The sequence below is a fragment of the Schistocerca nitens genome, chromosome 4 (assembly GCF_023898315.1).
Source record: "Schistocerca nitens isolate TAMUIC-IGC-003100 chromosome 4, iqSchNite1.1, whole genome shotgun sequence".
Classification (NCBI taxonomy): Eukaryota; Metazoa; Arthropoda; class Insecta; order Orthoptera; family Acrididae; genus Schistocerca; species Schistocerca nitens.
The window spans coordinates 3,127,276-3,153,295 of NC_064617.1; the positions used below are offsets into that span (position 1 = coordinate 3,127,276).

At 41.7% G+C, this 26,020-nt stretch overlaps 1 non-coding gene across 1 annotated transcript; it reads left to right on the forward strand.

Moving 5' to 3' along the window:
* Window positions 1–1,003: 1,003 nt before the first annotated feature.
* On the forward strand, window positions 1,004–1,088 carry Trnap-ugg (transfer RNA proline (anticodon UGG)). The gene has a single exon. It is a non-coding gene; the product is annotated as a tRNA-Pro (tRNA).
* Window positions 1,089–26,020: the final 24,932 nt, after the last annotated feature.

Genomic DNA, 26,020 nt, shown 5'->3' on the forward strand with positions numbered 1-26,020 from the left:
AATTTCTGTGTTTCATCGTCAATGGGAAGGTCCAAGGGAAACAGTAAACCTGCAGAGGTGCATCGGAATGTAAAACTGGTGACACAGGAAACGCTCAAAACATAGACAGTAGAAAGACTCAGTCTTCCTGTACTTAAGTCGGCATTGTGTCTCTTGTATTTAATTCCGTTGAAATTTCTGTGTTTCATCGTCAATGGGAAGGTCCAAGGAATACAGTAAACCTACAGAGGTGCATCGGAATGTAAAACTAGTGACACAGGAAACGCTCAAAACATAGGCAGTGGGAAGACTCTGTCTTCCTGTACTTAAGTCGGCATTGTGTCTCTTATATTTAATTCCGATGCAATTTCTGTGTTTCATCGTCAATGGGAAGGTCCAAGGAATTCAGTAAGCCTGCAGAGGTGCATCAGAATGTAAAACTGGTGACACAGGAAACGCTCAAAGCATAGAGTGTAGGAAGACTCAGTCTTCCTGTACTTCAGTCGGCAGTGTGTCTCTTATATTTAATTCCGATGCAATTTCTGTGTTTCATCGTCAATGGGAAGGTCAAAGGGAAACAGTGAACCTGCAGAGGTGCATCGGAATTTAAAACTGGTGACACAGGAAACGCTCAAAACATAGACAGTAGGAAGACTCAGTCTTCCTGTACTTAAGTCGGCATTGTGTCTCCTATATTTAATTCCTATGCGATTTCTGTGTTTCATCGACAATGGGAAGGTTCAAGGGATACAGTAAACCTGCAGAGGTGCATCGGAATGTAAAACTGGTGACACAGGAAACGCTCAAATCATTGTCCGTACGTAGACTGTTATCTTGTACTTAAGTAGGCATTGTGTCTCTTATATTTAATTCCGATGCAATTTCTGTGTTTCATCGTCAATGGGAAGGTCCAAGGGATACAGGAAACCTGCAGAGGTGCATCAGAATGTAAAACTGGTGACACATGAAACGCTCAATTCATAGACAGTAGGAAGACTCAGTCTTCCTGTACTTAAGTCGGGCCGCCCGTAGTGGCCGAGCGGTTAAAGGCGCTGCAGTCTGGAACCGCAAGTCCGCTACGGTCGCAGGTTCGAATCCTGCCTCGGGCATGGGTGTTTGTGATGTCCATAGGTTAGTTAGGTTTAACTAGTTCTAAGTTCTAGGGGACTAATGACCTCAGCAGTTGAGTCCCATAGTGCTCAGAGCCAATTTTTTTTTACTTAAGTCGGCATTGTCTGTCTTATTTTTAATTCCGATGCAATTTCTGTGTTTCATCGTCAATGGGAAGCTCCACGGGATACAGTAAACCTGCAGAGGTGCATCGGAATGTAAATCTGGTGACACAGGAAACGCTCAAAGCATAGAGAGTAGGAAGACTCAGTCTTCCTGTACTTAAGTCGGCATGGTGTCTCTTGTATTTAATTCCGATGAAATTTCTGTGTTTCATCGTGAATGGGAAGTTCCAAGGGATATAGTAATCCTGCAGAGGTGCATCGGAAAGTAAAACTGATGACATAGGAAACGCTCAAAACATAGACAGTAGGAAGACTTAGTCTTCCTGTACTTCAGTCGGCATTGTGTCTCTTATATTTAATTCCGATGCAATTTCTGTTTTTCATCGTCAATGGGAAGGTCCAAGGGATACAGTAAACCTGCAGAGGTGCATCAGAATGTAAAACTGTTGACACAGGTAACGCTCAACACATAGACATTAGGAAGACTCATTCTTCCTGTACTTAAGTCGGCATTGTGTATCTTATATTTAATTCCGATGCAATTTCTGTGTTTCATCGCCAATGGGAAGATCCAAGGAATACAGTAAACTTGCAGAGGTGCATCGGAATGTAAAACTAGTGACACAGGAAACGCTCAAAACATAGACAGTGGGAAGACTCAGTCTTCCTGTACTTCAGTCGGCAGTGTGTCTCTTATATTTAATTCCGATGCAATTTCTGTGTTTCATCGTCAATGGGAAGGTCCAAGGGAAACAGTGAACCTGCAGAGGTGCATCGGAATTTAAAACTGGTGACACAGGAATCGCTCAAAACATAGACAGTAGGAAGACTCAGTCTTCCTGTACTTAAGTCGGCATTGTGTCTCTTATATTTATTTCCGATGAAATATCTATGTTTAATCGTCAATGTGAAGGTCCAAGGAATACAGCAAACTGCAGAGGTGCATCGGAATGTAAGACCAGTGACACAGGAAACGCTCAAAACATAGACAGTAGGAAGACTCAATCATCCTGTACTTAAGTCGGCATTGTGTCTCTTATATTTCATTCCGATGCAATTTCTGTGTTTCATCGTCAATGGGAAGGTCCAAGGGAAACAGTAAACCTGCAGAGGTGCATCGGAATGTAAAACTGGTGACACGGGAAACGCTCAAAACATAGACATTAGGAAGACTCAGTCTTCCTGTACTGAAGTCGGCATTGTGTCTCTTGTATTTAATTCCGTTGAAATTTCTGTGTTTCATCGTGAATGGGAAGGTCCAAGAGATATAGTAATCCTGCAGAGGTGCATCGGAAAGTCAAACTGATGACACAGTAAACGCTCAAAACATAGACAGTAGGAAGACTTAGTCTACCTGTACTTCAGTCGCCATTGTGTCTCATATATTTAATTCCGATGCAATTTCTGTCTCATCGTGAATGGGAATTTCCAAGGGATATAGTAATCCTGCAGAGGTGCATCGGAAAGTAAAACTGATGACCCAGGAAACGCTCAAAACACAGACAGTAGGAAGATTTAGTCTTCCTGTACTTCAGTCGGCATTGTGTCTCTTATATTTAATTCCGATGCAATATCTGAGTTTCATCGTCAATGGGAAGGTCCAAGGGATACAGTAAGCCTGCAGAGGTGCATCAGAATGTAAAACTGGTGACACAGGAAACGCTCAAAGCATAGAGTGTAGGAAGACTCAGTCTTCCTGTACTTCAGTCGGCAGTGTGACTCTTATATTTAATTCCGATGCAATTTCTGTGTTTCATCGTCAATGGGAAGGTCCAAGGGAAACAGTGAACCTGCAGAGGTGCATCGGAATTTAAAACTGGTGACACAGGAACCGCTCAAAACATAGACAGTAGGAAGACTCAGTCTTCCTGTACTTAATTCGGCATTTTGTCTCTTATTTTTAATTCCGATGCAATTTCTGTGTTTCATCGTCAATGGGAAGGTCCAAGGGATACAGTAATCCTGCAGAGGTGCATCAGAATTTAAAACTGCTGACACACTAAACGCTCAAAACATAGACAGTAGAAAGACTCAGTCTTCCTGTACTTCAGTCGGTATTGTGTCTCTTATATTTAATTCCGATGCAATTTCTGTTTTTCATCGTCAATGGGAAGGTCCAAGGGATACAGTAATCCTGCAGAGGTGCATCAGAATGTAAAACTGCTGACACACTAAACGCTCAAACCATAGACAGTAGAAAGACTCAGTCTTCTTGTACTTAAGTCGGCATTGTGTTTCTTATATTTAATTCCGATGCAATTTCTGTGTTTCATCGTCAATGGGAAGGTCCAATGGATACAGAAAAGCTGCAGAGGTGCATCAGAATGTAAAACTGGTGACACAGGAAACGCTCAAAACATAGACATTAGGAAGACTCAGTCTTCCTGTACTTAAGTCGGCATTGTGTTTCTTATATTTAATTCCGATGCGATTTCTGTGTTTCATCGACAATGAGAAGGTCCAATGGATACAGTAAACCGGCAGAGATGCATCGGAATGTAAAACTGGTGACACAGGAAACGCTCAAAACATTGACCGTACGAAGACTGTTTTCTTGTACTTAAGTCGGCATTGTGTCTCTTATATTTAATTTCGATGCAATTTCTGTGTTTCATCGTCAATGGGAAGGTCCAAGGGATACAGGAAACTTGCGGAGGTGCATCGGAATGTCAAACTGGTAACACAGGAAACGCTCAAAGCATAGAGAGTAGGAAGACTCAGTCTTCCTGTACTTAAGTCGGCATTGTGCCTCTTATATTTAATTCCGATGCAATTTCTGTGTATCATCGTCAATGGGAAGGTCCAAGGGATTCAGTAGACCTGCAGAGGTGCATCGGAATGTAAAACTGGTGACACAGGAAACGCTCAAAACATAGACAGTAGGAAGACTCATTCTTCCTATACTTAAGTCGGCATTGTGTCTCTTATGTTTATTTCCGATGAAATTTCTGTGTTTCATCGTGAATGGGAAGGTCCAAGGGATATAGGAACCCTGTAGAGGTGCATCGGAAAATAAAACTGGTGACACAGGAAACGCTCAAATTATAGACAGTAGGAAGACTCAGTCTTCCTGTACTTAAGTCGGCATTATGTCTCTTATATTTAATTCCGATGCAATTTCTGTGTTTCATCGTCAATGGGAAGGTCCAAGGCATACAGTAAGCCTGCAGAGGTGCATCAGAATGTAAAACTGGTGACACAGGAAACGCTCAAAGCATAGAGAGTAGGAAGACTAAGTCTTCCTGTAGTTCAGTTGGCATTGTGTCTCTTATATTTAATTCCGATGAAATTTCTGTGTTTCATCGTCAACGGGAAGGTCCAAGGGATACAGTAAACCTGCAGAGGTGCATCGGAATGTAAAACTGGTGACACAGGAAACGCTCAAACCATAGACAGTAGGAAGACTCAGTCTTTCTGTACTTAAGTCGGCATTGTGTCTCCTATATTTAATTCCGATGCGATTTCTGTGTTTCATCGACAATGGGAAGGTCCAAGGGATACAGTAAACCTGCAGAGGTGCATCGGAATGTAAAACTGGTGACACAGGAAAAGCTCAAATCATTGTCCGTAAGTAGACTGTTATCTTGTACTTATGTAGGCATTGTGTCTCTTATAATTAATTCTGATGCGATTTCTGTGTTTCATCGACAAGGGGAAGGTCCAAGGGATACAGTAAACCGGCAGAGGTGCATCGGAATGTAAAACTGGTGACACAGGAAACGCTCAAGACATTGACCGTACGAAGACTGTTTTCTTGTACATAAGTCGGCATTGTGTCTCTTATATTTAATTTCGATGCAATTTCTGTGTTTCATCGTCAATGGGAAGGTCCAAGGGAAACAGTAAACCTGCAGAGATGCATCGGAATGTAAAACTGGTGACACAGGAAACGCTCAAAACATAGACAGTAGGAAGACTCAGTCTTCCTGAACTTAAGTCGGCATTGTGGCTCTTATATTTATTTCCGTGAAATTTCTATGTTTCATCGTCAATGGGAAGGTCCAAGGGATACAGTAAACCTGCAGAGGTGCATCAGAATTTAAAACTGGTGACACAGGAAACGCTCAACACATAGACTGTAGGAAGACTCATTCTTCCAGTACTTAAGTCGGCATTGTGTCTCTTATATTTAATTCCGATGCAATTTCTGTGTTTCATCGTCAATGGGAAGGTCCAAGGAATACAGTAAACCTGCAGAGGTGCATCGGAATGTAAAACTAGTGACACAGGAAACGCTCAAAACATAGACAGTAGGAAGACTCAGTCTTCCTGTACTTAAGTCGGCAATGTGTCTCTTATATTTAATTCCGATGCAATTTCTGTGTTTCATCGTCAATGGGAAGGTCCAAGGGAAACAGTAAACCTGCAGAGGTGCATCGGAATGTAAAACTGGTAACACAGGAAACGCTCAAAACATAGACTGTAGGGCCCGCATCTCGTGGTCGTGCGGTAGCGTTCTCGCTTCCCACGCCCGGGTTCCCGGGTTCGATTCCCGGCGGGGTCAGGGATTTTCTCTGCCTCGTGATGGCTGGGTGTTGTGTGCTGTCCTTAGGTTAGTTAGGTTTAAGTAGTTCTAAGTTCTAGGGGACTTATGACCACAGCAGTTGAGTCCCATAGTGCTCAGAGCCATAGACTGTAGGAAGACTCAGTCTTCCTGTACTTAAGTCGGCATTGTGTATCTTATATTTAATTCCGATGCAATTTCTGTGTTTCATCGTCAATGGGAAGGACGAAGGGATACAGTAAACCTGCAGAGGTGCATCAGAATGTAAAACTGGTGACACAGGAAACGCTCAACACATAGACAGTAGGAAGACTCATTCTTCCTGTACTTAAGTCGGCATTGTGTATCTTATATTTAATTCCGATGCAATTTCTGTGTTTCATCGTCAATGGGAAGGTCCAAGGAATACAGTAAACTTGCAGAGGTGCATCGGAATGTAAAACTAGTGACACAGGAAACGCTCAAAACATAGACAGTAGGAAGACTCTGTCTTCCTGTACTTAAGTCGGCATTGTGTCTCTTATATTTAATTCCGATGCAATTTCTGTGTTTCATCGTCAATGGGAAGGTCCAAGGCATACAGTAAGCCTGCAGAGGTGCATCAGAATGTAAAACTGGTGACACAGGAAACGCTCAAAGCATAGAGAGTAGGAAGACTAAGTCTTCCTGTAGTTCATTCGGCATTGTGTCTCTTATATTTAATTCCGATGCAATTTCTGTGTTTCATCGTCAATGGGAAGGTCCAAGGGATACAGTAAACCTGCAGAGGTGCATCTGAATGTAAAACTGGTGACACAGGAAACGCTCAAAACATAGACAGTAGGAAGACTCAATCTTTCTGTACTTAAGTCGGCATTGTGTCTCCTATATTTAATTCCGATGCGATTTCTGTGTTTCATCGACAATGGGAAGGTCCAAGGGATACAGTAAACCTGCAGAGGTGCATCGGAATGTATAACTGGTGACACAGGAAACGCTCAAAACATTGTCCGTACGTAGACTGTTATCTTGTACTTATGTAGGCATTGTGTCTCTTATATTTAATTCCGATGCGATTTCTGTGTTTCATCAACAAGGGGAAGGTCCAAGGGATACAGTAAACCAGCAGAGGTGCATCGCAATGTAAAACTGGTGACACAGCAAAACGCTCAAGGCATTTACCGTACGAAGACTATTTTCTTGTTCTTAAGTCGGCATTGTGTCTCTTATATTTAATTTCGATGCAATTTCTGTGTTTCATCGTCAATGGGAAGGTCCAAGGGAAACAGTAAACCTGCAGAGATGCATCGGAATGTAAAACTGGTGATACAGGAAACGCTCAAAACATAGACAGTAGCAAGACTCTGTCTTCCTGTACTTAAGTCGGCATTGTGTCTCTTATATTTATTTCCGTGAAATTTCTACGTTTCATCGTCAATGGGAAGGTCCAAGGGATACAGTAAACCTGCAGAGGTGCATCAGAATGTAAAACTGGTGACACAGGAAACGCTCAACACATAGACAGTAGGAAGACTCATTCTTCCAGTACTTAAGTCGGCATTGTGTCTCTTATATTTAATTCCGATGCAATTTCTGTGTTTCATCGTCAATGGGAAGGTCCAAGGAATACAGAAAACCTGCAGAGGTGCATCGTAATGTAAAACTAGTGACACAGGAAACGCTCAAAACATAGACAGTAGGAAGACTCAGTCTTCCTGTACTTATGTCGGCAATGTGTCTCTTATATTTAATTCCGATGCAATTTCTGTGTTTCATCGTCAATACGAAGGTCCAAGGGAAACAGTAAACCTGCAGAGGTGCATCGGAATGTAAAACTGGTGACACAGCAAACGCTCAAAACGTAGACAGTAGGAAGACTCAGTCTTCCTGTACGTAAGTCGGCATTGTGTCTCTTGTATTTAATTCCGATGAAATTTCTGTTTTTCATCGTGAATGGGAAGGTCCAAGGGATATAGTAATCCTGCAGAGGTGCATCGGAAAGTAAAACTGATGACACAGGAAACGCTCAAAACATAGACAGTAGGAAGACTTAGTCTTCCTGTACTTCAGTCGGCATTGTGTCTCTTATATTTAATTCCGATGCAATTTCTGTTTTTCATCGTCAATGGGAAGGTCAAAGGGATACAGTAAACCTGCAGAGGTGCATCAGAATGTAAAACTGTTGACAAAGGAAACGCTCAACACATTGACAGTAGGAAGACTCATTCTCCCTGTACTTAAGTCGGCATTGTGTCTCTTATATTTAATTCCGATGCAATTTCTGTGTTTCATCGTCGATGGGAAGGTCCAAGGAATACAGTAAAGCTACAGAGGTGCATCGGAATGTAAAACTAGTGACACAGGAAACGCTCAAAACATAGACAGTAGGAAGACTCTGTCTTCCTGTACTTAAGTCGGCATTGCGTCTCTTATATTTAATTCCGATGCAATTTCTGTGTTTCATCGTCAATGGGAAGGTCCTAGGGATACAGTAAGCCTGCAGAGGTGCATCAGAATGTAAAACTGGTGACACAGGAAACGCTCAAAGGATAGAGTGTAGGAAGACTCAGTCTTCCTGTACTTCAGTCGGCAGTGTGTCTCTTATATTTAATTCCGATGCAATTTCTGTGTTTCATCGTCAATGGGAAGGTCCAAGGGAAACAGTAAACCTGCAGAGGTGTATCGGAATGTAAAACTGGTGACACAGGAAACGCTCAAAACATAGACAGTAGGAAGACTCAGTCTTCCTGTACATAAGTCGGCATTGTGTCTCTTATATTTATTTCCGATGAAATTTCTATGTTTCATCGTCAATGGGAAGGTCCAAGGGATACAGTAAGCCTGCAGAGGTGCTTCGGAATGTAAAACTAGTGACACAGGAAACGCTTAAAACATAGACAGTAGGAAGACTCAGTCTTCCTGTACTTAAGTCGGCATTGTGTCTCTTATATTTAATTCCGATGCAATTTCTGTGTTTCATAGTCAATGGGAAGGTCCAAGGGATACAGTAAACCTGCAGAGGTGCATCAGAATGTAAAACTGTTGACACAGGAAACGCTCAACACATAGACAGTAGGAAGACTCATTCTTCCTGTACTTAAGTCGGCATTGTGTCTCTTATATTTAATTCCGTTGCAATTTCTGTGTTTTATCGTCAATGCGAAGGTCCAAGGAATACAGTAAACCTGCAGAGGTGCATCGGAATGTAAAACTAGTGACACAGGAAACGCTCAAAACATAGACAGTAGGAAGATTCTGTCTTCCTGTACTTAAGTCGGCATTGTGTCTCTTATATTTAATTCCGATGCAATTTCTGTGTTTCATCGTCAATGGGAAGGTCCAAAGGATACAGTAAGCCTGAGGAGGTGCATCAGAATGTAAAACTGGTGACACAGGAAACGCTCAAGGCATAGAGTGTAGGAAGACCCAGTCTTCCTGTACTTAAGTCGGCATTGTGTCTCTTATATTTATTTCCGATGAAATTTCCATGTTTCATCGTCAATGGGAAGGTCCAAGGGATACAGTAAACCTGCAGAGGTGCATCGGAATGTAAAACTGGTGACACAGGAAACGCTCAAATCATAGATAGTAGGAAGACTCAGTCTTCCTGTACTTAAGTCGGCATTGTGTCTCTTGTATTTAATTCCGATGAAATTTCTGTGTTTCATCGTGAATGGGAAGGTCCAAGGGATATAGTAATCCTGCAGAGGTGCATCGGAAAGTAAAAATGATGACACAGGAAACGCTCAAAACATAGACAGTAGGAAGACTTAGTCTTCCTGTACTTCAGTCGGCATTGTGTCTCTTATATTTAATTCCGATGCAATTTCTGTTTTTCATCGTCAATGGGAAGGTCCAAGGGATACAGTAAACCTGCAGAGGTGCATCAGAATGTAAAACTGTTGACACAGGAAACGCTCAACACATAGACAGTAGGAAGACTCATTCTTCCTGTACTTAAGTCGGCATTGTGTCTCTTATATTTAATTCCGATGCAATTTCTGTGTTTCATCGTCAATGGGAAGGTCCAAGGAATACAGTAAACCTGCAGAGGTGCATCGGAATGTAAAACTAGTGACACAGGAAACGCTCAAAACATAGACAGTAGGAAGACTCAGTCTTCCTGTACTTAAGTCGGCAATGTGTCTCTTATATTTAATTCCGATGCAATTTCTGAGTTTCATCGTCAATGGGAAGGTCCAAGGGAAACAGTAAACCTGCAGAGGTGCATCGGAATGTAAAACTGGTAACACAGGAAACGCTCAAAACATAGACTGTAGGAAGACTCATTCTTCCTGTACTTAAGTCGGCATTGTGTATCTTATATTTAATTCCGATGCAATTTCTGTGTATCATCGTCAATGGGAAGGACCAAGGGATACAGTAAACCTGCAGAGGTGCATCAGAATGTAAAACTGGTGACACAGGAAACGCTCAACACATAGACAGTACGAAGACTCATTCTTCCTGTACTTAAGTCGGCATTGTGTATCTTATATTTAATTCCGATGCAATTTCTGTGTTTCATCGTCAATGGGAAGGTCCAAGGAATACAGTAAACTTGCAGAGGTGCATCGGAATGTAAAACTAGTGACACAGGAAACGCTCAAAACATAGACAGTAGGAAGATTCTGTCTTCCTGTACTTAAGTCGGCATTGTGTCTCTTATATTTAATTCCGATGCAATTTCTGTGTTTCATCGTCAATGGGAAGGTCCAAGGCATACAGTAAGCCTGCAGAGGTGCATCAGAATGTAAAACTGGTGACACAGGAAACGCTCAAAGCATAGAGAGTAGGAAGACTAAGTCTTCCTGTAGTTCATTCGGCATTGTGTCTCTTATATTTAATTCCGATGCAATTTCTGTGTTTCATCGTCAATGGGAAGGTCCAAGGGATACAGTAAACCTGCAGAGGTGCATCTGAATGTAAAACTGGTGACACAGGAAACGCTCAAAACATAGACAGTAGGAAGACTCAATCTTTCTGTACTTAAGTCGGCATTGTGTCTCCTATATTTAATTCCGATGCGATTTCTGTGTTTCATCGACAATGGGAAGGTCCAAGGGATACAGTAAACCTGCAGAGATGCATCGGAATGTAAAACTGGTGACACAGGAAACGCTCAAAACATTGTCTGTACGTAGACTGTTATCTTGTACTTATGTAGGCATTGTGTCTCTTATATTTAATTCCGATGCGATTTCTGTGTTTCATCAACAAGGGGAAGGTCCAAGGGATACAGTAAACCAGCAGAGGTGCATCGGAATGTAAAACTGGTGACACAGCAAAACGCTCAAGGCATTTACCGTACGAAGACTATTTTCTTGTACTTAAGTCGGCATTGTGTCTCTTATATTTAATTTCGATGCAATTTCTGTGTTTCATCGTCAATGGGAAGGTCCAAGGGAAACAGTAAACCTGCAGAGATGCATCGGAATGTAAAACTGGTGACACAGGAAACGCTCAAAACATAGACATTAGGAAGACTCAGTCTTCCTATACTTAAGTCGGCATTGTGTCTCTTATATTTATTTCCGTGAAATTTCTACGTTTCATCGTCAATGGGAAGGTGCAAGGGATACAGTAAACCTGCAGAGGTGCATCAGAATGTAAAACTGGTGACACAGGAAACGCTCAACACATAGACAGTAGGAAGACTCATTCTTCCAGTACTTAAGTCGGCATTGTGTCTCTTATATTTAATTCCGATGCAATTTCTGTGTTTCATCGTCAATGGGAAGGTCCAAGGAATACAGAAAACCTGCAGAGGTGCATCGTAATGCAAAACTAGTGACACAGGAAACGCTCAAAACATAGACAGTAGGAAGACTCAGTCTTCCTGTACTTAAGTCGGCAATGTGTCTCTTATATTTAATTCCGATGCAATTTCTGTGTTTCATCGTCAATGGGAAGGTCCAAGGGAAACAGTAAACCTGCAGAGGTGCATCGGAATGTAAAACTGGTGACACAGGAAACGCTCAACACATAGACTGTAGGAAGACTCAGTCTTCCTGTACTTAAGTCGGCATTGTGTCTCTTATATTTAATTCCGATGCAATTTCTGTGTATCATCGTCAATGGGAAGGACCAAGGGATACAGTAAACCTGCAGAGGTGCATCAGAATGTAAAACTGGTGACACAGGAAACGCTCAACACATAGACAGTACGAAGACTCATTCTTCCTGTACTTAAGTCGGCATTGTGTATCTTATATTTAATTCCGATGCAATTTCTGTGTTTCATCGTCAATGGGAAGGTCCAAGGAATACAGTAAACTTGCAGAGGTGCATCGGAATGTAAAACTAGTGACACAGGAAACGCTCAAAACATAGACAATAGGAAGACTCTGTCTTCCTGTACTTAAGTCGGCATTGTGTCCCTTATATTTAATTCCGATGCAATTTCTGTGTTTCATCGTCAATGGGAAGGTCCAAGGCATACAGTAAGCCTGCAGAGGTGCATCAGAATGTAAAACTGGTGACACAGGAAACGCTCAAAGCATAGAGAGTAGGAAGACTAAGTCTTCCTGTAGTTCATTCGGCATTGTGTCTCTTATATTTAATTCCGATGCAATTTCTGTGTTTCATCGTCAATGGGAAGGTCCAAGGGATACAGTAAACCTGCAGAGGTGCATCTGAATGTAAAACTGGTGACACAGGAAACGCTCAAAACATAGACAGTAGGAAGACTCAATCTTTCTGTACTTAAGTCGGCATTGTGTCTCCTATATTTAATTCCGATGCGATTTCTGTGTTTCATCGACAATGGGAAGGTCCAAGGGATACAGTAAACCTGCAGAGGTGCATCGGAATGTAAAACTGGTGACACAGGAAACGCTCAAAACATTGTCCGTACGTAGACTGTTATCTTGTACTTATGTAGGCATTGTGTGTCTTATATTTAATTCCGATGCGATTTCTGTGTTTCATCAACAAGGGGAAGGTCCAAGGGATACAGTAAACCAGCAGAGGTGCATCGGAATGTAAAACTGGTGACACAGCAAAACGCTCAAGGCATTTACCGTACGAAGACTATTTTCTTGTACTTAAGTCGGCATTGTGTCTCTTATATTTAATTTCGATGCAATTTCTGTGTTTCATCGTCAATGGGAAGGTCCAAGGGAAACAGTAAACCTGCAGAGATGCATCGGAATGTAAAACTGGTGACACAGGAAACGCTCAAAACATAGACATTAGGAAGACTCAGTCTTCCTATACTTAAGTCGGCATTGTGTCTCTTATATTTATTTCCGTGAAATTTCTACGTTTCATCGTCTATGGGAAGGTCCAAGGGATACAGTAAACCTGCAGAGGTGCATCAGAATGTAAAACTGGTGACACAGGAAACGCTCAACACATAGACAGTAGGAAGACTCATTCTTCCAGTACTTAAGTCGGCATTGTGTCTCTTATATTTAATTCCGATGCAATTTCTGTGTTTCATCGTCAATGGGAAGGTCCAAGGAATACAGAAAACCTGCAGAGGTGAACCGTAATGCAAAACTAGTGACACAGGAAACGCTCAAAACATAGACAGTAGGAAGACTCAGTCTTCCTGTACTTAAGTCGGCAATGTGTCTCTTATATTTAATTCCGATGCAATTTCTGTGTTTCATCGTCAATGGGAAGGTCCAAGGGAAACAGTAAACCTGCAGAGGTGCATCGGAATGTAAAACTGGTGACACAGTAAACGCTCAAAACGTAGACAGTAGGAAGACTCAGTGTTCCTGTACGTAAGTCGGCATTGTGTCTCTTGTATTTAATTCCGATGAAATTTCTGTGTTTCATCGTGAATGGGAAGGTCCAAGGGATATAGTAATCCTGCAGAGGTGCATCGGAAAGTAAAACTGATGACACAGGAAACGCTCAAAACATAGACAGTAGGAAGACTTAGTCTTCCTGTACTTCAGTCGGCATTGTGTCTCTTATATTTAATTCCGATGCAATTTCTGTTTTTCATCGTCAATGGGAAGGTCAAAGGGATACAGTAAACCTGCAGAGGTGCATCAGAATGTAAAACTGTTGACAAAGGAAACGCTCAACACATTGACAGTAGGAAGACTCATTCTTCCTGTACTTCAGTCGGCATTGTGTCTCTTATATTTAATTCCGATGCAATTTCTGTTTTTCATCGTCAATGGGAAGGTCCAAGGGATTCAGTAGACCTGCAGAGGTGCATCGGAATGTAAAACTGGTGACACAGGAAACGCTCAAAACATAGACAGTAGGAAGACTCATTCTTCCTATACTTAAGTCGGCATTGTGTCTCTTATGTTTATTTCCGATGAAATTTCTGTGTTTCATCGTGAATGGGAAGGTCCAAGGGATATAGGAACCCTGTAGAGGTGCATCGGAAAATAAAACTGGTGACACAGGAAACGCTCAAATTATAGACAGTAGGAAGACTCAGTCTTCCTGTACTTAAGTCGGCATTATGTCTCTTATATTTAATTCCGATGCAATTTCTGTGTTTCATCGTCAATGGGAAGGTCCAAGGCATACAGTAAGCCTGCAGAGGTGCATCAGAATGTAAAACTGGTGACACAGGAAACGCTCAAAGCATAGAGAGTAGGAAGACTAAGTCTTCCTGTAGTTCAGTTGGCATTGTGTCTCTTATATTTAATTCCGATGCAATTTCTGTGTTTCATCGTCAACGGGAAGGTCCAAGGGATACAGTAAACCTGCAGAGGTGCATCGGAATGTAAAACTGGTGACACAGGAAACGCTCAAACCATAGACAGTAGGAAGACTCAGTCTTTCTGTACTTAAGTCGGCATTGTGTCTCCTATATTTAATTCCGATGCGATTTCTGTGTTTCATCGACAATGGGAAGGTCCAAGGGATACAGTAAACCTGCAGAGGTGCATCGGAATGTAAAACTGGTGACACAGGAAAAGCTCAAATCATTGTCCGTAAGTAGACTGTTATCTTGTACTTATGTAGGCATTGTGTCTCTTATAATTAATTCTGATGCGATTTCTGTGTTTCATCGACAAGGGGAAGGTCCAAGAGATACAGTAAACCGGCAGAGGTGCATCGGAATGTAAAACTGGTGACACAGGAAACGCTCAAGACATTGACCGTACGAAGACTGTTTTCTTGTACATAAGTCGGCATTGTGTCTCTTATATTTAATTTCGATGCAATTTCTGTGTTTCATCGTCAATGGGAAGGTCCAAGGGAAACAGTAAACCTGCAGAGATGCATCGGAATGTAAAACTGGTGACACAGGAAACGCTCAAAACATAGACAGTAGGAAGACTCAGTCTTCCTGTACTTAAGTCGGCATTGTGGCTCTTATATTTATTTCCGTGAAATTTCTATGTTTCATCGTCAATGGGAAGGTCCAAGGGATACAGTAAACCTGCAGAGGTGCATCAGAATGTAAAACTGGTGACACAGGAAACGCTCAACACATAGACAGTAGGAAGACTCATTCTTCCAGTACTTAAGTCGGCATTGTGTCTCTTATATTTAATTCCGATGCAATTTCTTTGTTTCATCGTCAATGGGAAGGTCCAAGGAATACAGTAAACCTGCAGAGGTGCATCGGAATGTAAAACTAGTGACACAGGAATCGCTCAAAACATAGACAGTAGGAAGACTCAGTCTTCCTGTACTTAAGTCGGCAATGTGTCTCTTATATTTAATTCCGATGCAATTTCTGTGTTTCATCGTCAATGGGAAGGTCCAAGGGAAACAGTAAACCTGCAGAGGTGCATCGGAATGTAAAACTGGTGACACAGCAAACGCTCAAAACGTAGACAGTAGGAAGACTCAGTCTTCCTGTACGTAAGTCGGCATTGTGTCTCTTGTATTTAATTCCGATGAAATTTCTGTTTTTCATCGTGAATGGGAAGGTCCAAGGGATATAGTAATCCTGCAGAGGTGCATCGGAAAGTAAAACTGATGACACAGGAAACGCTCAAAACATAGACAGTAGGAAGACTTAGTCTTCCTGTACTTCAGTCGGCATTGTGTCTCTTATATTTAATTCCGATGCAATTTCTGTTTTTCATCGTCAATGGGAAGGTCAAAGGGATACAGTAAACCTGCAGAGGTGCATCAGAATGTAAAACTGTTGACAAAGGAAACGCTCAACACATTGACAGTAGGAAGACTCATTCTCCCTGTACTTAAGTCGGCATTGTGTCTCTTATATTTAATTCCGATGCAATTTCTGTGTTTCATCGTCGATGGGAAGGTCCAAGGAATACAGTAAAGCTACAGAGGTGCATCGGAATGTAAAACTAGTGACACAGGAAACGCTCAAAACATAGACAGTAGGAAGACTCTGTCTTCCTGTACTTAAGTCGGCATTGCGTCTCTTATATTTAATTCCGATGCAATTTCTGTGTTTCATCGTCAATGGGAAGGTCCAAGGGATACAGTAAGCCTGCAGAGGTGCATCAGAATGTAAAACTGGTGACACAGGAAACGCTCAAAGGATAGAGTGTAGGAAGACTCAGTCTTCCTGTACTTCAGTCGGCAGTGTGTCTCTTATATTTAATTCCGATGCAATTTCTGTGTTTCATCGTCAATGGGAAGGTCCAAGGGAAACAGTAAACCTGCAGAGGTGTATCGGAATGTAAAACTGGTGACACAGGAAACGCTCAAAACATAGACAGTAGGAAGACTCAGTCTTCCTGTACATAAGTCGGCATTGTGTCTCTTATATTTATTTCCGATGAAATTTCTATGTTTCATCGTCAATGGGAAGGTCCAAGGGATACAGTAAGCCTGCAGAGGTGCTTCGGAATGTAAAACTAGTGACACAGGAAACGCTTAAAACATAGACAGTAGGAAGACTCAGTCTTCCTGTACTTAAGTCGGCATTGTGTCTCTTATATTTAATTCCGTTGCAATTTCTGTGTTTCATAGTTAATGGGAAGGTCCAAGGGATACAGTAAACCTGCAGAGGTGCATCAGAATGTAAAACTGTTGACACAGGAAACGCTCAACACATAGACAGTAGGAAGACTCATTCTTCCTGTACTTAAGTCGGCATTGTGTCTCTTATATTTAATTCCGTTGCAATTTCTGTGTTTTATCGTCAATGCGAAGGTCCAAGGAATACAGTAAACCTGCAGAGGTGCATCGGAATGTAAAAGTAGTGACACAGGAAACGCTCAAAACATAGACAGTAGGAAGATTCTGTCTTCCTGTACTTAAGTCGGCATTGTGTCTCTTATATTTAATTCCGATGCAATTTCTGTGTTTCATCGTCAATGGGAAGGTCCAAAGGATACAGTAAGCCTGAGGAGGTGCATCAGAATGTAAAACTGGTGACACAGGAAACGCTCAAAGCATAGAGTGTAGGAAGACTCAGTCTTCCTGTACTTAAGTCGGCATTGTGTCTCTTATATTTATTTCCGATGAAATTTCCATGTTTCATCGTCAATGGGAAGGTCCAAGGGATACAGTAAACCTGCAGAGGTGCATCGGAATGTAAAACTGGTGACACAGGAAACGCTCAAATCATAGATAGTAGGAAGACTCAGTCTTCCTGTACTTAAGTCGGCATTGTGTCTCTTGTATTTAATTCCGATGAAATGTCTGTGTTTCATCGTGAATGGGTAGGTCCAAGGGATATAGTAATCCTGCAGAGGTGCATCGGAAAGTAAAAATGATGACACAGGAAACGCTCAAAACATAGACAGTAGGAAGACTTAGTCTTCCTGTACTTCAGTCGGCATTGTGTCTCTTATATTTAATTCCGATGCAATTTCTGTTTTTCATCGTCAATGGGAAGGTCCAAGGGATACAGTAAACCTGCAGAGGTGCATCAGAATGTAAAACTGTTGACACAGGAAACGCTCAACACATAGACAGTAGGAAGACTCATTCTTCCTGTACTTAAGTCGGCATTGTGTCTCTTATATTTAATTCCGATGCAATTTCTGTGTTTCATCGTCAATGGGAAGGTCCAAGGAATACAGTAAACCTGCAGAGGTGCATCGGAATGTAAAACTAGTGACACAGGAAACGCTCAAAACATAGACAGTAGGAAGACTCAGTCTTCCTGTACTTAAGTCGGCAATGTGTCTCTTATATTTAATTCCGATGCAGTTTCTGAGTTTCATCGTCAATGGGAAGGTCCAAGGGAAACAGTAAACCTGCAGAGGTGCATCGGAATGTAAAACTGGTAACACAGGAATCGCTCAAAACATAGACTGTAGGAAGACTCAGTCTTCCTGTACTTAAGTCGGAATTGTGTATCTTATATTTAATTCCGATGCAATTTCTGTGTATCATCGTCAATGGGAAGGACCAAGGGATACAGTAAACCTGCAGAGGTGCATCAGAATGTAAAACTGGTGACACAGGAAACGCTCAACACATAGACAGTACGAAGACTCATTCTTCCTGTACTTAAGTCGGCATTGTGTATCTTATATTTAATTCCGATGCAATTTCTGTGTTTCATCGTCAATGGGAAGGTCCAAGGAATACAGTAAACTTGCAGAGGTGCATCGGAATGTAAAACTAGTGACACAGGAAACGCTCAAAACATAGACAGTAGGAAGATTCTGTCTTCCTGTACTTAAGTCGGCATTGTGTCTCTTATATTTAATTCCGATGCAATTTCTGTGTTTCATCGTCAATGGGAAGGTCCAAGGCATACAGTAAGCCTGCAGAGGTGCATCAGAATGTAAAACTGGTGACACAGGAAACGCTCAAAGCATAGAGAGTAGGAAGACTAAGTCTTCCTGTAGTTCATTCGGCATTGTGTCTCTTATATTTAATTCCGATGCAATTTCTGTGTTTCATCGTCAATGGGAAGGTCCAAGGGATACAGTAAACCTGCAGAGGTGCATCTGAATGTAAAACAGGTGACACAGGAAACGCTCAAAACATAGACAGTAGGAAGACTCAATCTTTCTGTACTTAAGTCGGCATTGTGTCTCCTATATTTAATTCCGATGCGATTTCTGTGTTTCATCGACAATGGGAAGGTCCAAGGGATACAGTAAACCTGCAGAGGTGCATCGGAATGTAAAACTGGTGACACAGGAAACGCTCAAAACATTGTCCGTACGTAGACTGTTATTTTGTACTTATGTAGGCATTGTGTCTCTTATATTTAATTCCGATGCGATTTCTGTGTTTCATCAACAAGGGGAAGGTCCAAGGGATACAGTAAACCAGCAGAGGTGCATCGGAATGTAAAACTGGTGACACAGCAAAACGCTCAAGGCATTTACCGTACGAAGACTATTTTCTTGTACTTAAGTCGGCATTGTGTCTCTTATATTTAATTTCGATGCAATTTCTGTGTTTCATCGTCAATGGGAAGGTCCAAGGGAAACAGTAAACCTGCAGAGATGCATCGGAATGTAAAACTGGTGACACAGGAAACGCTCAAAACATAGACATTAGGAAGACTCAGTCTTCCTATACTTAAGTCGGCATTGTGTCTCTTATATGTATTTCCGTGAAATTTCTACGTTTCATCGTCAATGGGAAGGTCCAAGGGATACAGTAAACCTGCAGAGGTGCATCAGAATGTAAAACTGGTGACACAGGAAACGCTCAACACATAGACAGTAGGAAGACTCATTCTTCCAGTACTTAAGTCGGCATTGTGTCTCTTATATTTAATTCCGATGCAATTTCTGTGTTTCATCGTCAATGGGAAGGTCCAAGGAATACAGAAAACCTACAGAGGTGCATCGTAATGCAAAACTAGTGACACAGGAAACGCTCAAAACATAGACAGTAGGAAGACTCAGTCTTCCTGTACTTAAGTCGGCAATGTGTCTCTTATATTTAATTCCGATGCAATTTCTGTGTTTCATCGTCAATGGGAAGGTCCAAGGGAAACAGTAAACCTGCAGAGGTGCATCGGAATGTAAAACTGGTGACACAGGAAACGCTCAACACATAGACTGTAGGAAGACTCAGTCTTCCTGTACTTAAGTCGGCATTGTGTATCTTATATTTAATTCCGATGCAATTTCTGTGTATCATCGTCAATGGGAAGGACCAAGGGATACAGTAAACCTGCAGAGGTGCATCAGAATGTAAAACTGGTGACACAGGAAACGCTCAACACATAGACAGTAGGAAGACTCATTCTTCCTGTACTTAAGTCGGCATTGTGTATCTTATATTTAATTCCGATGCAATTTCTGTGTTTCATCGTCAATGGGAAGGTCCAAGGAATACAGTAAACTTGCAGAGGTGCATCGGAATGTAAAACTAGTGACACAGGAAACGCTCAAAACATAGACAATAGGAAGACTCTGTCTTCCTGTACTTAAGTCGGCATTGTGTCTCTTATATTTAATTCCGATGCAATTTCTGTGTTTCATCGTCAATGGGAAGGTCCAAGGCATACAGTAAGCCTGCAGAGGTGCATCAGAATGTAAAACTGGTGACACAGGAAACGCTCAAAGCATAGAGAGTAGGAAGACTAAGTCTTCCTGTAGTTCATTCGGCATTGTGTCTCTTATATTTAATTCCGATGCAATTTCTGTGTTTCATCGTCAATGGGAAGGTCCAAGGGATACAGTAAACCTGCAGAGGTGCATGTGAATGTAAAACTGGTGACACAGGAAACGCTCAAAACATAGACAGTAGGAAGACTCAATCTTTCTGTACTTAAGTCGGCATTGTGTCTCCTATATTTAATTCCGATGCGATTTCTGTGTTTCATCGACAATGGGAAGGTCCAAGGGATACAGTAAACCTGCAGAGGTGCATCGGAATGTAAAACTGGTGACACAGGAAACGCTCAAAACATTGTCCGTACGTAGACTGTTATCTTGTACTTATGTAGGCATTGTGTCTCTTATATTTAATTCCGATGCGATTTCTGTGTTTCATCAACAAGGGGAAGGTCCAAGGGATACAGTAAACCAGCAGAGGTGCATCGGAATGTAAAACTGGTGACACAGCAAAACGCTCAAGGCATTTACCGTACGAAGACTATTTTCTTGTACTTAAGTCGGCATTGTGTCTCTTATATTTAATTTCGATGCAATTTCTGTGTTTCATCGTCAATGGGAAGGTCCAAGGGAAACAGTAAACCTGCAGAGATGCATCGGAATGTAAAACTGGTGACACAGGAAACGCTCAAAACATAGACATTAGGAAGACTCAGTCTTCCTATACTTAAGTCGGCATTGTGTCTCTTATATTTATTTCCGTGAAATTTCTACGTTTCATCGTCTATGGGAAGGTCCAAGGGATACAGTAAACCTGCAGAGGTGCATCAGAATGTAAAACTGGTGACACAGGAAACGCTCAACACATAGACAGTAGGAAGACTCATTCTTCCAGTACTTAAGTCGGCATTGTGTCTCTTATATTTAATTCCGATGCAATTTCTGTGTTTCATCGTCAATGGGAAGGTCCAAGGAATACAGAAAACCTGCAGAGGTGAACCGTAATGCAAAACTAGTGACACAGGAAACGCTCAAAACATAGACAGTAGGAAGACTCAGTCTTCCTGTACTTAAGTCGGCAATGTGTCTCTTATATTTAATTCCGATGCAATTTCTGTGTTTCATCGTCAATGGGAAGGTCCAAGGGAAACAGTAAACCTGCAGAGGTGCATCGGAATGTAAAACTGGTGACACAGTAAACGCTCAAATCGTAGACAGTAGGAAGACTCAGTGTTCCTGTACGTAAGTCGGCATTGTGTCTCTTGTATTTAATTCCGATGAAATTTCTGTGTTTCATCGTGAATGGGAAGGTCCAAGGGATATAGTAATCCTGCAGAGGTGCATCGGAAAGTAAAACTGATGACACAGGAAACGCTCAAAACATAGACAGTAGGAAGACTTAGTCTTCCTGTCCTTCAGTCGGCATTGTGTCTCTTATATTTAATTCCGATGCAATTTCTGTTTTTCATCGTCAATGGGAAGGTCAAAGGGATACAGTAAACCTGCAGAGGTGCATCAGAATGTAAAACTGTTGACAAAGGAAACGCTCAACACATTGACAGTAGGAAGACTCATTCTTCCTGTACTTAAGTCGGCATTGTGTCTCTTATATTTAATTCCGATGCAATTTCTGTGTTTCATCGTCAATGGGAAGGTCCAAGGAATACAGTAAAGCTACAGAGGTGCATCGGAATGTAAAACTAGTGACACAGGAAACGCTCAAAACATAGACAGTAGGAAGACTCTGTCTTCCTGTACTTAAGTCGGCAATGTGTCTCTTATATTTAATTCCGATGCAATTTCTGTGTTTCATCGTCAATGGGAAGGTCCAAGGGAAACAGTAAACCTGCAGAGGTGCATCGGAATGTAAAACTGGTGACACAGTAAACGCTCAAAACGTAGACAGTAGGAAGACTCAGTGTTCCTGTACGTAAGTCAGCATTGTGTCTCTTGTATTTAATTCCGATGAAATTTCTGTGTTTCATCGTGAATGGGAAGGTCCAAGGGATATAGTAATCCTGCAGAGGTGCATCGGAAAGTAAAACTGATGACACAGGAAACGCTCAAAACATAGACAGTAGGAAGACTTAGTCTTCCTGTACTTCAGTCGGCATTGTGTCTCTTATATTTAATTCCGATGCAATTTCTGTTTTTCATCGTCAATGGGAAGTTCAAAGGGATACGGTAAACCTGCAGAGGTGCATCAGAATGTAAAACTGTTGACAAAGGAAACGCTCAACACATTGACAGTAGGAAGACTCATTCTTCCTGTACTTAAGTCGGCATTGTGTCTCTTATATTTAATTCCGATGCAATTTCTGTGTTTCATCGTCAGTGGGAAGGTCCAAGGGATACAGTAAACCTGCAGAGGTGCATCTGAATGTAAAACTGGTGACACAGGAAACGCTCAAAACATAGACAGTAGGAAGACTCAATCTTTCTCTACTTAAGTCGGCATTGTGTCTCCTATATTTAATTCCGATGCGATTTCTGTGTTTCATCGACAATGGGAAGGTCCAAGGGATACAGTAAACCTGCAGAGGTGCATCGGAATGTAAAACTGGTGACACAGGAAACGCTCAAAACATTGTCCGTACGTAGACTGTTATCTTGTACTTATGTAGGCATTGTGTGTCTTATATTTAATTCCGATGCGATTTCTGTGTTTCATCAACAAGGGGAAGGTCCAAGGGATACAGTAAACCAGCAGAGGTGCATCGGAATGTAAAACTGGTGACACAGCAAAACGCTCAAGGCATTTACCGTACGAAGACTATTTTCTTGTACTTAAGTCGGCATTGTGTCTCTTATATTTAATTTCGATGCAATTTCTGTGTTTCATCGTCAATGGGAAGGTCCAAGGGAAACAGTAAACCTGCAGAGATGCATCGGAATGTAAAACTGGTGACACAGGAAACGCTCAAAACATAGACATTAGGAAGACTCAGTCTTCCTATACTTAAGTCGGCATTGTGTCTCTTATATTTATTTCCGTGAAATTTCTACGTTTCATCGTCTATGGGAAGGTCCAAGGGATACAGTAAACCTGCAGAGGTGCATCAGAATGTAAAACTGGTGACACAGGAAACGCTCAACACATAGACAGTAGGAAGACTCAGTCTTCCTGTACTTAAGTCGGCAATGTGTCTCTTATATTTAATTCCGATGCAATTTCTGTGTTTCATCGTCAATGGGAAGGTCCAAGGGAAACAGTAAACCTGCAGAGGTGCATCGGAATGTAAAACTGGTGACACAGTAAACGCTCAAAACGTAGACAGTAGGAAGACTCAGTGTTCCTGTACGTAAGTCGGCATTGTGTCTCTTGTATTTAATTCCGATGCAATTTCTGTGTTTCATCGTCAATGGGAAGGTCCAAGGAATACAGAAAACCTGCAGAGGTGAACCGTAATGCAAAACTAGTGACACAGGAAACGCTCAAAACATAGACAGTAGGAAGACTCAGTCTTCCTGTACTTAAGTCGGCAATGTGTCTCTTATATTTAATTCCGATGCAATTTCTGTGTTTCATCGTCAATGGGAAGGTCCAAGGGAAACAGTAAACCTGCAGAGGTGCATCGGAATGTAAAACTGGTGACACAGTAAACGCTCAAAACGTAGACAGTAGGAAGACTCAGTGTTCCTGTACGTAAGTCGGCATTGTGTCTCTTGTATTTAATTCCGATGAAATTTCTGTGTTTCATCGTGAATGGGAAGGTCCAAGGGATATAGTAATCCTGCAGAGGTGCATCGGAAAGTAAAACTGATGACACAGGAATCGCTCAAAACATAGACAGTAGGAAGACTTAGTCTTCCTGTACTTCAGTCGGCATTGTGTCTCTTATATTTAATTCCGATGCAATTTCTGTTTTTCATCGTCAATGGGAAGGTCAAAGGGATACAGTAAACCTGCAGAGGTGCATCAGAATGTAAAACTGTTGACAAAGGAAACGCTCAACACATTGACAGTAGGAAGACTCATTCTTCCTGTACTTAAGTCGGCATTGTGTCTCTTATAGTTAATTCCGATGCAATTTCTGTGTTTCATCGTCAATGGGAAGGTCCAAGGGATACAGTAAGCCTGCAGAGGTGCATCAGAATGTAAAACTGGTGACACAGGAAACGCTCAAAGGATAGAGTGTAGGAAGACTCAGTCTTCCTGTACTTCAGTCGGCAGTGTGTCTCTTATATTTAATTCCGATGCAATTTCTGTTTTTCATCGTCAATGGGAAGGTCCAAGGGATACAGTAAACCTGCAGAGGTGCATCAGAATGTAAAACTGTTGACACAGGAAACGCTCAACACATAGACAGTAGGAAGACTCATTCTTCCTGTACTTAAGTCGGCATTGTGTCTCTTATATTTAATTCCGATGCCATTTCTGTGTTTCATCGTCAATGGGAAGGTCCAAGGAATACAGTAAACCTGCAGAGGTGCATCGGAATGTAAAACTAGTGACACAGGAAACGCTCAAAACATAGACAGTAGGAAGATTCTGTCTTCCTGTACTTATGTCGGCATTGTGTCTCTTATATTTAATTCCGATGCAATTTATGTGTTTCATCGTCAATGGGAAGGTCCAAGGGATACAGTAAGCCTGCAGAGGTGCATCAGAATGTAAAACTGGTGACACAGGAAACGCTCAAAGCATAGAGTGTGGGAAGACTTAGTCTTCCTGTACTTCAGTCGGCAGTGTGTCTCTTATATTTAATTCCGATGCAATTTCTGTGTTTCATCGTCAATGGGAAGGTCCAAGGGAAACAGTAAACCTGCAGAGGTGCATCGGAATGTAAAACTGGTGACACAGGAAACGCTCAAAGCATAGACAGTAGGAAGACTCAGTCTTCCTGTACTTAAGTCGGCATTGTGTCTCTTATATTTATTTCCGATGAAATTTCTATGTTTCATCGTCAATGGGAAGGTCCAAGGGATACAGTAAACCGTCAGAGGTGCATCAGACTGAAAAGCTGGTGACACAGGAAATGCTCAACGCATAGACAGTAGGAAGACTCATTCTTCCAGTACTTAAGTCGGCATTGTGTCTCTTATATTTAATTCCGATGCAATTTCTGTGTTTCATCGTCAATGGGAAGGTCCAAGGAATACAGTAAACCTGCAGAGGTGCATCGGAATGTAAAACTAGTGACACAGGAAACGCTCAAAACACAGACTGTAGGAAGACTCAGTCTTCCTGTACTTAAGTCGGCATTGTGTCTCTTATATTTAATTCCGATGCAATTTCTGTGTTTCATCGTCGATGGGAAGGTCCAAGGGAAATAGTAAACCTGCAGAGGTGCATCAGAATGTAAAACTGGTGACACAGGAAACGCTCAAAGCATAGACAGTAGGAAGACTCAGTCTTCCTGTACTTAAGTCGGCATTGTGTCTCTTATATTTAATTCCGATGCAATTTTTGTTTTTCATCGTCAATGGGAAGGTCCAAGGGATACAGTAAACCTGCAGAGGTGCATCTGAATGTAAAACTGATGACACAGAAAACGCTCAAAACATAGACAGTAGGAAGACTCAGTCTTCCAGTACTTAAGTCGGCATTGTGTCTCTTATATTTAATTCCGATGCAATTTCTGTTTTTCATCGTCAATGGGTAGGTCCAAAGGATACAGTTATCCTGCAGAGGTGCATCAGAATGTAAAACTGCTGACACAGGAAACGCTCAAAACATAGACAGTAGAAAGACTCAGTCTTCCTGTACATAAGTCGGCATTGTGTTTCTTATATTTAATTCCCATGCAATTTCTGTGTTTCATCGTCAATGGGAAGGTCCAATGGATACAGAAAACCTGAGGAATTGCATCAGAATGTAAAACTGGTGACACAGGAAAAGCTCAAAACATAGACAGTAGGAAGACTCAGTCTTCCTGTACTTAAGTCGGCATTGTGTTTCTTATATTTAATTCCGATGCGATTTCTGTGTT